This window comes from Scleropages formosus, chromosome 11, assembly GCF_900964775.1.
Source record: "Scleropages formosus chromosome 11, fSclFor1.1, whole genome shotgun sequence".
Taxonomy (NCBI): domain Eukaryota; kingdom Metazoa; phylum Chordata; class Actinopteri; order Osteoglossiformes; family Osteoglossidae; genus Scleropages; species Scleropages formosus.
The window spans coordinates 14341227-14361479 of NC_041816.1; positions in this window are offsets into that span (position 1 = coordinate 14341227).

Here is a 20253-nt window from a genome sequence, read left to right on the forward strand (position 1 = left end):
ACTCTAAGACTTCTTTCACCTGTTTTCAAGTGAGGAAAAAAAACATAATTTAGGTCTCTTTCATGCTTGCAATTTGAAATATATGTGCTTATAGCAAGTCTGTACAGGATCCAAAGGGAATAAAAGAGAGGCGATATGATTAGTAAATGATATGGCAAGCTCAGACCATTATACAATAACTTGTACCTTTCTGTAGCTTTCTCTCTTCTACTTCCTAAAGTATTCAACCAATTACATTTTAAAAAACAGAATGAATGCAGGGAAAAGGCAGCAAGTTTGTTATCCTGATATACTAGCTGGGGGGGTTACTGTTGTTTTAGTTGCCACTTATCACCCTTTTGTCTTTCTGACGAGTTAAGTGCAGAACAAAGTTTGATACTACAAAGAGGTTCTTTCAGTTTGTTCACAGGTTTCAATGATGTCGGTGTTCTTTACACTAATTGGACATCTTGAAATTCCTGTTCCTAGCTGTGTTACCAAGGGCTGGTCCTCTATAAAAGCTTTGGCGCTCAGACTGAGGTAATGGTGGTGTTTTACAGAATGAGGCATCAGGGTAAAATTAAAGTTAAATTTATTAATTAGGCTGACATCTTAGGATGCCAGACTGTACACTAACTTACAGTTACCTATATAGTCATGTAACAGAGTAATTGAACAATCTCAAACACTAGGCACTATGTAGATTCACCTACAGTATACTCCTGAAACCCAGGGAGAAACACAAATGGCCACACACACAGCTGGATTTGAATTCACATCTGAACTCACAGCCCAGGGGAATATGGGGCAGCAATCTACTACACTGTTTTCTCCAAGAAAAGTATAGCAAAGCCTTGATTCATCACATGCTCAATCTCATCTAAACAAAGCTTTAAAAACTACTAGCTTGCTTCCAACGTACAGCTGTAAGGTAAACTGGATTCAGTCTATCTTCAGCATGCTGTGACAGGAACACTGGGTATGAGCAACATTAAGCAAAAGAACTGCCTCTTTCTCCTTTTCACCGGCACAATAACCAGCTCTGTGCTCTCTTCATAAAACAGAATTTTAAGACTGAAAAGCACACTTTCTAACAGGAAATGCCAATCTTGCTTCTTAGTATATGATTACAAAATTAGAAGATTTTGTACATTGTGAGAATCAGAATACTCATAGTCAAAACAGATTTCCATTACAGAGCACAACACCACAAAGGAAAACCAGTACATATAGCTACATAAAAACTACATTCAAACTGCCAAAAACTGCCCAAAAAATAAATTTTACTTAATCTAATGTGACTAGAAAAAATTCAATATTTTCTTTTTTAGATTTTAAACATTTTAAGTCAAGTTATGTTCTTCAAAACATCAAAATGTTAGCAGTTTATAATATTATAAAATCACAAGCAATCATGTAACAGTATTTTAGAACAAAACTTAAAGTAAAATTTTTCAGGAAAAAGCAAAGGGAGAAAGGGGCAGTCTTTTTTTTAACATGTAAGGCATAAATTAGGTCCAATCTAGCACCCACGATTCCACTGTTGAACAGCCAGCCAATGGGGAGGGCAGGGAGAGGCAATGGAGCGAGGTAATGTGTAATCTTACTACTCAATGGGCTGTGCCCAGCACCAGGCTTCCGAATGCTGAAAGTGTCAGGGAGATAAATAGCGGAGTGTCCCCCTCAAAAAACATGATTAATACCTTGCCTAGTGACGGCACTGAAGATGAAGTGGGAGCAGCTGGTTCAGGCAGCGAAGGCATGGAGAGGAGAGGGGGGGAGTAAGCTCACCAGAGCAAAGAGGGCAAAGAGTAGGACACACTGGCAGCAGAGGGAGGGGGCGGGGCAAAGGGCTTGGTGTTTAAATAATCATCTCTCCCACAAACACACTGCATGCATATATCCATTAGGGTTGCATATGCCAGTTAGTAAAGATTCTGAAATAAGATACATGTTGACTAGAATATTCTACTGAAGGTAGAAAGTACGCAATTGTTCTTCAAGGTTATTATTGTGTAAACCCAATTTTAGCTTTACCTACAACAAGGAAGTTAAATTTTAAGGGATGGATCCTGTTTGAAGTCACTGAAGCAAACTCAGCGGGACAAACATGTCGAGATGCAGGATCATCCTTTGATAGTACAAACTTCAATCCTCCCTTTTCACACTTAACTTTTCCCACGTAATAAGATGATTGATAAGCTGGAAGTAGGTGCTGCAAGGAGATATTAATCATTCCCTCTGGTAATTTTAATCATGTGTTCCATTATCTCCAGATGCTGAGGATCACCTTCGTGGCAAACAAAGGGCAACCACGCCCCTCGCATAGGCATTTTTGTTCCAGTTTAACTTTATTTCACTGTGGTTTGCTCCATCTGTTCAGCTGCGTCTACACAGCCCACGTTGAGAGATGGCAGAAGCTGGAGAACGAGTGTGTGGGAGCGTGATTCTGTGTGTAAACCAGAGATAAGACACCTTTTAAATGGTAAATATAATACTTCCTGACTATTTGCTTCTTTTCTTCCCCCCAACCATCATAAGAATAACAAACACATGAAAACATGCAGACAAACACTAAAACTTTACTTCATTGTGAAAGCAGCCCGGAGGGGTGGATTTTCTTGGATCATTTTGAATTTGTTTCTGAATCACTAGGATTGGCCAAGGTAACTGCTATTAGACTTTTTCTGTACCAGCTATAATTTGCAGTTGAAATTATATAGTATATTACAGTTCATAAATGTAAAACAGTGATTGGTTTTTAAAGAAATATTATTAAAATTAAATTTACATGAACGTCTTGTTTTTGCCTAAACTGCACAAAAAGGAAAATCATAAATTAACATTTTCATAATCTGAGATGAATTATCTGACCCTTTAAAAGTGATATACATAACAGCAGTTTTTATCTCTACTTATGGCAACCTATATGAAAGCAATTTAGCCTTCAACCTGTCCAGTATTGTACGGTGTTAATGACAAATTTGTGAAACGCACAATTGAATTAGAGGTTTTGGGGACTACAGTGCCCAGGAAAATTACAGATAAAAATGCTTGTTTTAAGTATCTTCTATAAAACAGTCAATTATAATTTCACAATTTTTTACTGTTAAACACAACAACAAAGTCACACCTGCCAAATACAGGAGGTGAAAAGATGAAAGTATAAAAAAGTAAATCCGCAGCTGACTTGACATCTGACCTTAAATGTCAGCCATATTTTGACAAACTGGCATCTATTAAATTGTATTGTGATCGATACCAGGGAGTTTGTGGAGGTCAAGATGAGTATCAAGACACCAAGGGACATATCTGCTAGAGGGGGAATAGTGTATCTGACTTCTAGCAAGGTATACACTCTCACTCAGAGTGAGGTCATTTGTCAGTATTTGGTATTACTTTGAACTGTCAATCATTTTTCAAAAGAATTTGCTATTCACAAACTTGGTGAATGTCCCAGAGCACTGTCATTTTCTCATTACAGAGTTTCTACTGTCTGCATCAGTCACACTGAAAAGTACTTTGAAAGCAGCCCTCTTTTAATGTGTGGCTTTAAAGGAAACAATACTGTTGGTGCTCATTAACTCCGCCTCACTATGCATTGGCATACCTGCTCCTTTCTGCTGCTAAAAGACAATTAATCCTAATAATCAATCCCAGTGTCATCATTGCTCATTCTGGCAGACCGTGTTTCTTGAGGGCAAAAGGGAGTGAATCAGCCTTAAAGCTTTTATGCACAGATTAACCTCACACAGATGTTGGACAGGCAGCTTGTTCATTCCAAGGCATTTTAATAGCCATATTGTCAACACACACATAGCAAAAAGATCTGATTTCTTCTGTATTTGAAATGTACTTAAAAAGACAAGGTTTACTCAGACATTTTAATTAATTATTTTTAAGAAAGTGAAAGGTATAGGTAGATAGCAATGTAGTGAAGTTCTGATTAATAATATTATTGTTTCATCTCGGCTGTACTCGATATACATCTGGCTATGAATGTCAGAGGCTTTTAAAAATCTACAGGATCAGTTAGAGGGATGTAACACAATACGGAATAATATATAGCCTTATGATCTCATTCACACAATTTATACATGTAGACCATTACATTATTTCAGATAGAGTACTATAGTACTATTACCTGTTGTAACTAACATTTTAGCTACTTACTACAATTATTTGTAATTTACAAACCAAAAACTCAGAGATTAATATTACTGTTTATTTGGTATAATTACATTTCAGCCCTAAACAAGTCTTCAACCATATTCGTCCATGTTTAAAACTGCACTCAAAATAAAAATACCAATGAAATTAGTGTGTTTAATTTTTATCACATATTTTGACCTCACCAAGACTCTCGAACATAGAATTGCAGTATTAGTCACTACACCACCAATTAATAAACTTGTGTAAACAAAAATAACAAAATAGAGCAGCATGCTCTCTAAGCACATTTGCTGCATTCACAACACCTCATATAATAAGATCATTAAAACTGACTATATATTAATGCTTGAAAAATTTCAGTACAGCCACCTGGAATCAAAAAGCAATCCATTCTGCCACAGGGCGTGTATTATAGAGGTGATGTGCTATCTTTCAGAAGATGAAACACAGCCACCTCAGTCCAGTTTTAAGCAACACCTCGCTTTTTGGCGAGCTGCGTGAGAAGCAGGCGTATTAATCACACTCAAGCCAGCTAATGCTAACAATCTGTCAAGCCATTTGGCTACTCTCTCTGCCTCCTGTGACATGGCACGTCCTGAGGCTTACAGGTTTGTCCTGCCACTTTTGCTTGTAGGACAAACGAACAAACACAGCTTGTCGTTTCTGACCTATTATTACTAGGATTTTTTTAAATACTTTTAGTCACTGTTTTCCATCTTGGATACTGCTCAGACCTTCTCAAGAATGAAAAACACTTATACTTAAAGTCTTTAAATAGCATTATCCATCTCAGTGAAAAAGGATGTTTTGATCAATAATGTTAGGGGTCAGTTAAAGTTTCTTGAGCCATAATGCCAGAAGGCTGGCTGGATTACCATGTATATATTATTTAAAAGCCAAAACAAGACATGTTCATGTAAACATGTTTAATATACTGAATTCACTGAACACCTACAGTAGTGTATGATAACAGTAATATTCTATGCGGCTTATAAATGTGTACACAACCTTGTGTGTTTGTTGCTGGTTGTGTGCATATGTTCATTTTTAATTGACACTCTTACTAACTGGCCTCTGTTGCCAGTATCTCAGACCAGCAAACATTACAGCTTTATGGGCCTAATTCATACCTAAACTAATATGTGTAACTCCATACATTGGTTGCAATAATGAAGATAACTGAATTACCCACATAAAATGTACTGTATTTGTAACAACTTTTTGTCTTTAAATTTTACTCTTTGGAATTTTAGTTCAGATAAGACAGGAAGGTTCTTGCAACAGAAAATCATTTGACCTGAGAAGTGAACCAGAGGCAAAGTGAAAGCTATTGAGGTGCCACACACATAAAGCAGTTTGTGATAATGTGCATGAACTATAAGTTACTTTACATAAGAGCTACATTTCACTCACACTCAGCACTCCTAAAGCAAGGTGGAAGAACGCACAATCTCTAGCCCATTAGGAAGGCTGACACTAATTTGTATTTTCAAAAACAAACTAAATTGCCAACTACTTATGTAGGCGATGCATGAATATAAAACAGTTCATTGTTATTCCTTGACATTTTACATTTTTATTTATCACAACCCAGGTTGCCTCATCTTCAGAGATAAATTTGACTCAGCTGCCACAGAACTTGGCCTAGACTCAGAACTTTATACTGTACATATATTTTATACACATGCACACCCAGAGTAATTTCTCATTGAATGACCATTTCTTTTACCAACTTATGTTTCATGTCTACTGCTACATAAAATTCTTATCAGAAAGCTGAGGACAAACACAAGGTTATATGACATCAAAAGCAAAATACTGGGCTGCAGAATATTGCAATCTTATGCTTCTGCTTGTGTTCCAGGGGTTGTCATGGTATGAAACAAGGTATAAAATTGGTGACTGCAGACTATACCAAATATACTATACTGAACAACTGATGTGCTGAACAACCTAGCAATCAAAAACAATTATGGATGTTAACAGGGAGGTGACTTTACATATTGTAGGTCATGCCAAACTGAAAGACTGATTTTGACTTTTGAGTCCCAGCAAATGTGACCTTAACAGGGAGATGGTGTGAAATGGCCCAGTCTAGTCATGCTTAATGGTTGTGCTGCAACAGGCTGAAGCCTGGCTCATGCATGGGGTTTCCAGGTTCATTAGGAGGCTTCTGGTTTAGCACAGGGCAAAAGAAGGTAAGCTTACAATGATATCACTGCTTTACCTGCAACAGAAATGCCAGCTGTCACTGAGAAACATATTGGACAGCAGAAAAGAAAGCAGAAAGAGCAGGACCAAAAAAGCAGATACAGTATCTCATAATCAGAAATTATGCCAGAAAATGTCCCTACTGTATTACAGACTGACTGCTTCTTAGGGGTCTTGATTAAGCAAATGATGGTAGACAGAGTTTAATATGGTACAACATCCCCTAACCAGCACCAATTGTATTGTATGTTACCATGGTGAAACAATTTGTCCAGGGATGGGAGACCAAAAACTATTACATGTAGTACTCAGTGGAGTTATATATATAAATATTGGAGGGGGCAATTTAAGGCTTGCTATAATACTGGGGACATGCCCCCCACGACACCCCTCCTTTATATCTATGATATGTTCTATGTACAGTTCTACAGGTTAGTGTGAATACATTTAATAAGTGATAATGAATTATTTCCAATACTTTCAAACTATTATATTTTTAAAGACAGCTTGTAAAAGCCAACTTTATTTATTACACAATTTAATGTTAATTTTACAGGACTTAGAACTTTTATCTTACAAATGTCAAAAGAGAACAATTCCGCTTATTTAAAACAATTTTTGAATTTAATGACAAGTAAGTTCCAAGGTAGGGACAGATAATATCTTGAAATGACCATAAAGCAGAGCTACCCATGCACTTCAGGCTGTCTGTGTAATCTTTCTTACTGTGATTATGCTTGTTTAAATTTGTCATTACCATTCATCACAGCAAATAGACTATCAAAGCTTTCCAGGAATAGTGTTCAGTACATAAACATCATATAGTGCTTTAAAATATCTTCAGCAAGTCAAAACATTTACAGGTTTGCCTAATATTATTTCCTTATTTGTGTACACAAACTAAACAAAAAATTAGAAATTAAACATATACAGTTCAACTTACATTAAAAACATTCAGCACAGACCTACTGCCTACCTAATTGTAACTTGGTCAACAATGGTGTTTTTTTTAAACTACTGACTTTAACATTGAATACTGCTCATCTGCACAACATCGAGTCCTTTTATGCACAGTACTCAGAGTCTGCACAGCTCATAAGCTTCTACTCATGAGCTTCAGAGGAAGTCTTTGAGCTTCATTTGGTTACAATCTAATATATGCACTAAAATATGAACAACATTTTAAATGGATCAATCTACAAAGACCATCGTTCACTTGCTGCATTTTTTTTAGCTCTATACAACTATATACAGCCAAAAACAGTTTTAGGGAATAATCAGGAGAGTTATTAATAAATGTATAATTCTATGGTCAAAGAATGTGTTTAGCATATTATGAGACATTCAATTGCAGCACTCAGAGGATCTCGCTGCAGGCAGTCTTTTGATGGAAGGTCTCATTTCCAATCCCCTGCTGTGCAATATTCACTCTGCTCCATAACAATATGGGACTCATTTCAAGTCTTGGAACTTTCAAAAACCGCTGACTACAATAGTTAACAGGCATCAAATAAAAATCAGTGGTTCACAGGGAGCATCTGAGTGACACAAGAAACTCAGGGAGAAGAACTGCGTTTGTCATGTGAAACAATGGACCCTTTATTAGTATGGTGGACTGCATTTTTTTAAGCTTTAATAGCCCCTTACTGTACACTGTCCAAGCACACAGGTATGCACGTTTAAAGATAATTAATGCCCAGTGCAATATGTGAAATATAATTATGCCTATAGAAATTATTTTATTACTCTTTTAAAAATAAACATACATAGGTATATGCAAAAATAGGTAAAATATATTAAATCAACTGAAATATCACTGTTTTAATAATATAAGTCAGACAAAATACAGTACTGCCTAGGTTTAAAGTAAAATTTAAAAAAAAAAAACAACCTTTATTTACCACCTTTCATCACAGCGTTATGCATCTGCGAAGAGTGAGTGATCATTATAGGTCAACAATAAGCCTATTAAAAAAAATCTCAGAACTGCTGTAGAAGTAATTTTGAGTTAAGATACCTAGTATAAGATTATACAACACCTTGCTGTTGACACATGAAGGCAGAGCAGATGAGTATAATGAAGGATTCTTTAGTAAGAAATCGTATGATTTCACTCCTTCATATTACTAGTACCTGAATCCGGTTAAATGTCCATCTGGATTCAGTAAAGAATCCTTCTCTCACACAATTTCAAGGCTCTCAAGTGTGAGGCTTCCTCTTCACTTGTTATTTCTTTTACTGGTTCAAGCACTGCTTGTCTTATCTCTAAAGTGGATATACTGTATGTGTCCTGCATGAATCTGCCTACATTTGATGAAGGACAATGGATCAGATTACAGCCCTAGTGGCTATAAAGTCTCGGGCAGACTTGCAAAATTCACCCAGGCACTAACATACACAGGTATTAACGCAAGACATGACCAATCTGTAACAATAAGAAGCCGATGAGCATTACTTCCCACACGTATTGCCCACACAAATGTTCAAGAGAGCACTATAACAAATTTATCGGTACTGTAAACAAAGCACAGTATATGTTTTACTGCATCTTTCACTTTTGAAACATGTCTAACAATTACTTTTCCTGTAGCTGATGTCTTTGTCTGAGGCAACACAAAATATTAGATAAAGAACTTTATAACGATTTACTCATTTGTAAAATGGGGTTGTCATACCGTATCAAGGATAATACAGCAGGAGTGGGATTAAAACCACAGAATTTAATATCCCAAGATAACAACTGTAACCACTATTTAATTTATTAACTAATTTCAAAATAGAGGAAAGGCAGATTGTCTACTTCAAAGAATTTGCGCAATCAATGTGGCACAGGAAAAAAAAAATAGTTGATTAAGATACAGTCATGCAGGAAGCATAGCGGTTAGAGTTTTGGCCTTACAATCTGAAGACTCTTGGGTCAAATCCCTTTGCTGTAGTACTTGATTAAGGTGCTTACCCTGAACAGACTGCAAGTCGCCTTGGACAAGGAGTCTGGCCGCATAACTACACTGTGCGAGTAGAGAGATCTGAACAGACTCAGAGAAAGGCCTCAAGCCTCCATCCTTACCGTCAGTTACCGTAGTTCAGATGTTGGGGAGAGCCTGGAGCCTCCAGCAGCACTGACTTTTGACCCGCGTGGATTCAATAAGCAAGAATTTGCAGTGGGTTCTGTGGTGGTGCTCGCGCTGTGCGGACCGCGCGCTCAGTACAGGCAGCTTGGCCTGTCCCGTCTGTCCGTCCCGCCATGACACTGCGTCAGCAACGACTTCAGCTGGGTCCGTTTTCCTGCTTGAACATGATGTGAAGCTTACCTGAAACGATTCATAGATATGATTAATGTAAATTAATATCAAAGAATGTTAATAGGTAAAAATGCATACATGATGGAAACACGCCAGTTCATCAACTAACTACTGACATGCTGAACAGTGCAACGACGTCACGAGTCAGTTGTCTTCCTTCGTCAGAACGGTAATGCAAGTAGAACGGGCTAATCCCTTTGTATTTATATTTATATAGTTTTATATATAAAACAATAAAACGAGGAGAAGCGGAGAGGGGGGGGGGGGGGGAATGGAAATAAACGTCAAAACAAGTCCCTCAGGAAAGCGCGTTTCGTTCTGCACTCAGCCGCATCCGCTGAGTGGCGCCGTAGCCCGCCAATACAGTGAGCTCGAGGGTCGCCCCGCGCTCACCTCGCGGTCGCGCTGCGCTCGCGCTGACTTCACCGCGGTGCTCGTGACACTTCACGTTCCGAGGCTCTCGGTCACAGGGGACGCGCGATTAAAGGCACCTTCACCTGCGTCTGTGAGAGAACTGCGTGAAGATTGGTGATAATCTGGCTGCCACTGGATGGATATAAGAGAGTCAAAAAGAGGGACAAAAATTAAACTGGACACGAATTCTTAGTAAAGTGCAAGGCAAATTTACGGCTTCCAAAAAAAAAAAAAAAAAAGAATTATTTTCTCTGCTATAAAAGAAGTTCGTTGTGCTATCTTTGTTTTGTCATGATGATGTGATGCCTTTCTCACCTGCTAACTTGATAGTGACTTTTATTATTGCAATTAAAAATGATTTCGTGAGTGCAGACGGGAATAATAATAATGGCTCAGTGTTGCATCTGTGAGGGACAAAGTCTTTTTTTCCTCCCATAACTGGAGTTATTTTCCCACTTTGGCGTTTTGATAAGTCACCTCCTTGATGTGTGTGTGTGTGTGTCTGTGTCTGTATGTCTGTCTGTCCAAGCAGCACCTGTAGATCGGAAAAGAAATTAACAGCCATGCAACTTTTTAATAATTACTTTAACTGAAACCTGTGTATTATTTTAAATGCTGGAATTGTAAAATGAAACTGAAAAAGCAAAAAGTTTTTGCATGTAGATAATATGGTTGATTAAACGTTGAAAACGAAGGTTACTAAACCAAAATTGTTGCTCACGAATTGGACAGCTGCAGTTGAATGCTAAGAGTATGACTTTTGACCCTGTCTGTGCCTGCGGGTACCTCAGCGCGCCTGAGTCCGCAGGCCATCGCTGATGCTGGGGACTCTGGAGGAAAAGACACTGTGGGCCACTTCTATATTTGCCTGCGTGTTATTAAACAAAGACGGGCGTCCTCGGCGTTTGCCCATGGCGCACGCAGAAGAAGGGATCACGGGAGACAGTACGCTCAGGCTGCTGCCCACCCAGCGACGGTCTCAGCAGGACCACCTCACCCCCATCTGCTGGGGAATTGAGCACAGGTCAACATTTTAGCACCAAGAGGAGATAAGGCTGGCTTAAACCCACCCATTTAAGTCCTGGGTGGGACTCAGACAGATGGAAGACACTGAAAGAGATGCACCCAAGGTTACCCTCAGATTCCGCAGAACAGCCATCAGCACAGCTTGTAGCAGCGCTTTAAAAGACGGTTTGCAAAAACAGATTGTTTAGTCGAACTGGACACTTTGGACCATATTGTACTGTTTCCCCCTTTGTGCAAAGAGCTTAGGACCCAAATAAGAAATTCTAATGAATGTCATTGTGGTGGGAGCTCATGAGGACAGACGGCATTTGTGTCTACACATGATTAACTCAGGTGTTTTATAAATTCTTTTTTCATAGCATTCAACATTGTAGGGTTGAGTTTCCTCCGTTTTTGAATTAAGGAAAATAATGACATTATAATGGTCAATCAATTCATATCAGTATCTTTCAGCAGATGTCACTGAAGTTAACAGGAGTTGTGAGAGCAGAAGCTGAAAACCGTGCTGAAGAAAACAATAAGAAGTGCACATGTTCAGTTGTTTGTTTATACATCTTAATTAGCCAAGAATCTGCTTCAGCTCTCTTTTCTCACCTGGTTTTTTTAAACCTCTCACTAAGGTGGTGCTGTTCAAACTGGCATTCTAATTCTTTACTCCTGTTACCAGTTTTCATTAATTGCATGTTGATTTTGCTTATTATTTTACTGTGTATGAACCACAGATATGGAGTACAAATGAAAACGGAGGATAAAACAAGGATGTATTCATTTAATTTATGTGATGACAGAGTAGCAAGTAGTGCTGTGACTTTATCACCTCACTTGGCACTCATATGGACAAAGCAGACTTGATCAAGAAAGGTGAAGATAGAAAAAAGGAAGACGAGACATCCATCTTTCTAGTTTTTTTCCCTCAAAGCATAAGCTCTTTAACACGGGGATATCTCTCTGGTCCACTGTGACCAATTACTTTATCATCTGTCTTTCATTTCCTCTCCCTTCCCTACTTTGTTAAACCACTTGCTGTAGTTGGGAAGATAAACCATCACCTAATGGAGTAATTAACAAGAGCCACACATGTTTAATACGTTGGCTATTACTCTCAATTAGTCTATACTGGAGGTTATTACCACTCGTCACAATGAATTGCCTTTTACTGTTATTCAGGTTTTCTGCAGCAGTTTGTCTTTGTAAGGCCCTGGGCTGGACCTCATCACACTGATCATTCTCTTGCCAAGAAAGCAAACAGCAGTTTGTGGAGGAAGCACCTCCCACAAACAAATCCAAGTGAGGTCCAGATAGATATTAAACAGTAAGAGAAATGAAATAAAAGTAGATCACAGCCCTATAACAGTGCCACAGAGCAGTAAAGCTTAAATTCCACAAAGGAAAGATGCCTGCAAACTCCTTGGCTGTATGAACCTTCATTTGAATACAGCTCATTCTGTATGGAGTTTACTGTAAATGTTTCCCTTTGTTTGCGGGAGTTCGATCCGTTGCCCTGGTTTCCCATCACAGTGTAAATACCTTTGCATAGTGTGTCTAGCATTGTAAGCACTTCAGACACACACACACACACACATTTTCAGAACCGCATGTCCCTGACGGGGTCACGGGGAAGAGCCTACCCGGTAACACAGGGCGTAAGGCCGGAGGGGGAGGGGACACACCCAGGACGGGACGCCAGTCCGCCGCAAGGCACCCCAAGCGGGATTCGAACCCCAGACCCACCGGAGAGCAGGACTGTGGTCCAACCCACTGCGCCACCGCACCCCCCACTTCAGACAAAGGTGTCAGCTAAATCCAAATTAGCAGTAATAGTGATAAAAAGAACTGTTTTAACTCACCTTGTTGACAACATGTTATGGGAATTTAATAAAACATCGGATACAGGTGTCAGCTAAATCCAAATTAGCAGTAATAGTGATAAAAAGAACTGTTTTAACTCACCTTGTTGACAACATGTTATGGGAATTTAATAAAACATCGGATACAGTGTACAAAATATTCTGAATCAGATATTTGGAAATAAATTGCTAAAGGTTGCACACAGAAGAAAAATTTATGAAAGAATTTATCATGCTGAACCCAATACCCTGGACAATATAGAAAAAAAAAATATTTCTGCAGAAGTTTAGTGTCTGAGTCGAACCAAATTTGCATTCAGGGCAGAAGGGGCACTTAGGATGAACCCACTTCTGCTGTGTGTTCTGCAGTCATGAATCTCCTCCAGTATGAAAAGATGAGCAGTACAGAGATTTCCAGTGCGCAACAAACATGGAGAGCTCTGTTTGACAACATAAACAAAAGACCGATATTCAACACTCCAATTTGTATGAAACCAAGCTTCTACAGTATAGTATATATTAAATGTTTTTCTGATTTCATTAATAAAAGCAAATTTTTCATATTATGGTAATATTTTCTTATATTAGTTCCTGAATACATATTAATAGAATTTTGTATCAAATGTTATTTAATGAGTAGGGGGGCACAGTGGCGCAGCGGGTTTGGCCTGGTCCCGCTCTCTGGTGGGTCTTGGGTTCGAGTCCTGCTTGGGGTGCCTTACAGTGGACTGGCATCCCGTCCTGGGTGCATCCCCTTGTGCCCTGTGTTGCCGAATTATGCTCCTGCTTGCCACGACCCCGCTCGGTATGAGTGGTTTCAGACAGTGTGTGTGCGTTATTTAATGACCCCACTCGGGACAAGTGGTTGTTGGCGATGGATGGATGGATGTTATTTAATAACTTCAAAAAAATTTTAGCACTGGCTAACGTGATGCCTCAATAAAACTAAAGTTTATTGCTTCAAACATAACAATGCAATCATTAAAAAATTTTTACACTGAAAGCTTTTCCCTTTTCACACTTATGTGAAGTTACACATTTTTAACCATGTAAAGAAGGACAAAAACTCACAATTTATCTGAAAATGAGACTGCAAAATAACAACCAAGTTTACATGCAGTAACAAAGGAAAATAATTCCAGTTAAAGAATATTACCACTGTATTGTCTCACTGACATAGATCACGAACACTTTTGTACATTCAAAGGAATTTATAATGAAGTCTCTATGCTAGCAGCTTTTTGTACGTAGTGATATCTTTAGCATATGCACAGTACAAAACATACCTTGACGTTGCACTAGCTGATACAGTATATTGATGTTGCAATGATTTGTGAACTTGTTATGTACAGATCTCTGGCAAGGTATCCCCGTTGAGATTCTGCAATGTAGCGCATGCCCATAAAGACTCAACTGCAGTCAGTAAAATCCCATTGTGAGGCTTGTCAGCTGTTATTTCTCAGATTATCCCTAAAATAATGCCCATGATGCCTGTGAGTCACCATTTTTTTCACAGTGGCTTCCTTCTTGCTGCTCCTTGTGGCACCGGGCATTCTGGAAGGGCACGGGAGCCAAGTGCTGATAAACAATGTCCTACAGTAAATGTAATGGGAAAGTGGGAGAAAAGCTTTCTTTCATTTCTAAATAGCTAAAAGAGAATGAATAGTCACCCAAGTCTTTTTGTTTTCACTGGGTAAGAAAAAATGAGCATAATCTAAAGTGGAGCATTTAAAACAGAGCAATTACGTCTTAAGTAAAGCCTAATTTCAAGGTAAGCTTTTCTACAGCAGTAGCTATTACTGATCTGGTATAAAAAGCTGAAAGAACATAAGCATTCAAGTGGCAACCCACTTCCATTCAGCATGAACCATCCTCAACACAATGCCGGCAATTTATTTTTTAGAGACTCAAGGACAGACAACAAAGTTGACCCTAATACAGCTGAACTTTCAGATTTCTTTCAGGTACAACTGTTTAGGAAAATGCATTTACAAATAAAACATCTTTTGCCATTAGGTTAATGCAGTTTCAATATTGGGAGGATCGCTAATAGAAATTTATAGTTAATGGGAATTTACAGGTTATGCTGCTTGTCTGTCTTTACGTTACACAACAGTGCTGTATTAGATAAAATGGCACAAATACGTGTGAGATGGCACCCATCTTGGTTGAGGTGGATGGAGGATCAGTGATGATATTCAGCCTGCTCTCCTTCCTATCGCACCTGAAAAACCTGCAAAGAACAGTCTGGATTGTTGCATGGTGGTGTATGTTTTGTGTACAGTAGCCCTTAAAAGAACTTTAAAAGTAATTTTCGTTTATTTTTGTCCTATTACCGGCATCCCTGGGAAAGAAATGCTCTAACTGTTTGCCACCATGCAGCCAGTTATAAATCCAACATTTATGTAACACTAACATAATAGAGATTATAGGGGATAATTCTGAGAATATAATATAAAAATGAAGTGGTAACTTTTATAGTTTTGGCTGACAAAATAATTTGTAATTTATACACATTTTAAGGATTTTCAAATACCTGCTAATGTGAAGTATTTATATCTATTCATTTGAAATGTTACAAACACAAATAGGAGTATTCAGTTAAAATAATGCTATGTGTTTCATGCATTTTCAGTATAATATAATGGCAAATACTTTAGAAGGATATTTAGTAGAGTATGTAATCTGTTTCTGATTTATTTCATTCCAGTTGATAAAGCAAACAGTGACATTATGGTTTCTCATCTATGTGGTTTATTTCTCATCCATATAATTTTGCAATTTCTTAGGTATCTATCTATCTATCTATCTATCTATAATACACATATATGAGTGTTCACTTCAACATGCTTTTACTCTGAGATATGTAAGGTATTTTATGCAATGAAAGAGTTCAATTGATGTGCTCTGGTGAAGAATGAAGGTAGAAAAAATTAGGTTTACAAGTATTAACTGATAATTTTAAATCAAGCCTAAGGCACTTAAAAAGGGAGATTCGAAAAGGATTTGAAGACAAGATCTGTCCTAATGTAGCTTCAAGTAGGTTAATTACTTAAATAATTTCTTTGGGCTTGAAACTTGGCTGGGTCGGATGGAATGTAATTTAACATGGAACATCTTTAATACATATCCAGCAGTGAGATGTTAAAAATTGTATGACAAGCAAAAATAAATAAAGATGCCATAATGAGGAAAGACATGGAAATATGTAAATTGTGACGATGTCAATGCTAACCCTTACTAAACTGTCTGTTCCTCACAAACACATTCCTACAGAGAATAATACGGAAAGTTAGCTATGAATCTAGGTTGCCTTTGCAAATCCACAACAGTAGGGCTTCACGTCAGTCTGTTCTATTTTTTCCATGAAATCTGCATTGTTGTTTATTTTTAAACCTTGAAAAAAGATTTAGAAGGAAATCGTTCTGCTGCTCTTTATTTGATTCAATAGCATCCTGACCCTTTGTCTCCAGTGCTTTGAACTCAGCATTTGCAAAGCTTTATCCATTCTTTATATACTTTATCCATACATACATATTATTACAGCCACTTTAAAAGTGATTAATTATTTTAGTTCCTGAAGTGTTTTTCATCTTTCCCTTTGATGTATGTATGTATTGTTATATACTGTCTGTTTCTTTTGCAGAACCGAATGCTGCAAAATGTTCAGGTATGTTTTATTCTAGTATGGTAACATACACTTAGCAGCTGCATTTATCCCATTGCCATCTACAATATCATATTATGCGATAGTATTTTTTAGTAAACAAAATGAGAATTGAAAATGTACTAAGAAAAGATCTGTATTTATGAAGTATACCCAAACTTTTCCCCCATCTTCATACTGTCTTACGATGGATTCCTCAAAAATAATAAACATGGCTTCTACTAAAGAGCAGTCCTTCACCACCCAAACCATGTTACTCAGGCTACAGTCTGTCGCTAAACTGTCTTCATTTGGAAATGTGTCAGATGCATTGCCGCCACTGTGAAGAGGGAACAGTAGAGTGAAGCATAAGAAATATACCCTGTTGTGTGAATCTAAGAGAAGGCCTTGAACCGTGTCATTCATCCTTTTGAGCCCATCAGCTGAGTTTAATTGTCCCAGGACAGGAGACCTTCGGCCTGAACGCTCCTCGTCCTCTTTGGGGCTTTCTGAAGCATGAAAAGCGAAAGGCCCGCTTTTGATCTTTTTTTCTTCCCTGATTCTCTCTTTCTTTCTGTCATCACTGTTATCTGTTCCCTGAGAGTGACACTCTCCTTTCAGTCGGCAGCCCCTTCCCTATCCAAGCAAGGAAAAAAAAATAATTATCAGGCTCCGCTTCATCAAATAAGAGCTGAGACGGAAGGTCAGGCCGGGCAGGGCCATGGGGTCTGAAGGGGAAGCCCAGGGCACCGATGGAGCCTCAGCTTGTATTAGCACCCTACTCTTTAGCTGTGGACACCTTTATGTACCTTGACCCCAGGGTTTTCCTCGCCTCATTCTAATGAGACCCTTGCAATGCCAGTCCAGCACACATAGGGCACAAGGCCAAAGCACAATAAGATGTAGGGCCAGCTCACACAAGGCAGCATCTGCACTGGCTCATTAAGATCAGGGGAGAACGTGTGCATTTTAGGGTCCCACAGATGGAAGAGAATATTTATTGACACCTTTGTATCCTTAGTCGTCAACACCTTTCACTGAGAGAGCACTATACACATACAAGTTCTTATTGGGTGCAGCTTATTAAGAGACTTAGTGGGATATGAGGAACAATATGGAGGAAGGAGGATTAAAAAATAAACATTCTTAGAGGTTAAAAAATTTCAATGCATGGCAAAGGTGTCAACACAGATTCTTCTAGGGCCAACCCTAGAAACTAGGAATACAGGGAGACCACCAAGGGTGCAACAGGTAGTATAAATTATCAACACAACAGGGCATCAGTTTCTTAAATTCTAGAAGGGGTGCAAAAAATTCTTACCTGGAGGGTTCAAACATCATATGCCTATTTCCCAAAATGGTACATCCATTGAACCAACATTCCACAGGGAATGAGGGAACGATTCAAACCATTTGCAAACATTAGAGTTAACATTTTTCATCTGAAAAATACATGCGAACGCATGTTTTGGTACCTTTGCCTAGTGGGGAACATGAAATGAAATTATTTTTCGTGCAGGCATTTAAGAAAAACCTTAAATAAAAACAGCCAACAGCAAATGTCGATCAAACGTTTCATTTTGCAACCCGAGCATCCATTACCCAAACCGAAAGAAATCAATGGCTGTCAAAACTTGACCAATACCTGAAATCATCGACCACTGAATTTCGAGTGCACGCACCCGCTTTGTTAATAATCAATATGTAGCACCAACAAAATAATTCTAGACATCACTAAAATACAGGGAGGTACAGCGAAAGGCCTGAAGACGGCAACAAGACAAATAGCAAGGAATGTTGTTTTGAGGACAAAGTGAGGACGAAACCAACAAACAGCCGGGAATCTTTAAGGAATCACGTAAAGCATGCCTAACATCTGAGTGCAGTGCAAGTACAAAGCCTGGCCCTGTCAGTGTATCGATTTGCTCCTGAAGGCATGCAGATCCACAGAGCTCTGAGTCCTGCCTGCCTCCATCTCTTTCCAGAGGATGGCATTATTGATTTGGCCCACTCCTTTAGAGTTAACTCACTGATGAAGTCTGACCGAGGCCTTTTGCAGGCCTTACAGCTAAGCATGGAGAACACTGCTGAAAAAAGGAAACACAAGGAAGAAAATAAAAAAGATGTTGGCCTGTAACACACAGGTCCCATAAGCTTGGCTGCAGAGTTTCTCTTAGCCTTCAATCTATCCTTTGGATCAAGTTGTTTATATATTTATTTAGTATCAGCACTTCTCTCTGGCATCAAAGCATTTTGTATGTGAAGAAAAAAGACATGTATCTAAAAAAGTACCCAGTCCATCCATCCATACGTGGGAATATCATTTCAAAACTGACACCTTTACCTTGAACTTAAAAATAAGATATACCTTGTTCAAGTGCTGATACATTTCCAAACACCACTTGCCAGCAGCTGTCATGCTAAGGTGGTAAGGTGGTGTTAAGATGGTGCTGCCCCCCACCCCCATCCCCACCCGCACCAAAAATAAATAAAAAAAAAAATAGCCTTGAGTCTCTGGAGAGATCAGATGTATTGATCAGGAAGGTGTGAGTCTATGACTGCTGGACTTTGGCTTTGGTCCTGCAGACACTGTTCTGCACTAAATCAAGTCATAGCCTGTCCAATAAAGTATTTATGTGGTTCATTGGTGCTGTTTATTATGCAATTTCAGTTATGCATTTTGTATTATATAGGTAAAGGCTAAAAAGCTGAGCATCTACAGAAGTAACAGAAGTTTATGATACAACAAGAAAAACACTGACAATTCTTTACAAGACATACTAAATTGTTAGCAAATAGATTATTTTAATATCATTAAATATCACTGTAACTCAGTGATGAACACAAAACTATAAAACACTTCCTCTGGCTAGCTCAGGATACCTGCATTTATTGTAACGTTGGTTTCCTAAAGTATACATGCACTCATATCATTTTCCTCCCTAGTGCCTAAGGGAAATTAAATACATAAGTGTGTTTTTTTTTTTCTTGAAGAGAAAGCTACTTGTGCACTGAACATATATGTAATCAGATATGGCAGAGCACACAGTGAATTTATCCAGTATGAAACCCTATCCTTTTGTTATCACATAAACTCTTTCAGTTATAGTCCGTAAGCAGCCTGATTTGACAGTCGAGGGAAAAAGATATCACAAAGATCCTGTGGAAATTAGCACAGCTTGCATTAACCAAAAGAAAGGTGAACCGTGTGACTCTAAATTTAGAAAACCACGTAGCAGATGCTGATAGACGTAGGCCCATAATACAGAGCCTTCCGATCGCTCTGACAGGCAAGCAATAAAGCAGCGAGGGGCTCAGCATCCCAAATCCCTTGAACACCCACCCCCTTGCAGCACGGGAAGACGGGCAGCTGACCTGCAGGCTGTCAATCACAGCAGGAATGTGGCGGAGCCTGGGCAGAGTGAGCGCATGAGCGCATCAGGTCTGCATTTCCTCTCGAGACGCCAACGCTGCAAGCAATAGCAGCAGAGCAAAAAAAAAGAGAAAAAAAAACCCCACCGACTCACATTTAATTAGCCATAGAAAGGTCTTTTCTGTTTAGTCTAAATGGGGGAGGAGGGTGAAAAATGCTGAAGTTTTATTAGACATATGAGGGAGTGAAGTCCCAGCGAGACGGCAAATAACCCTTTTCCCT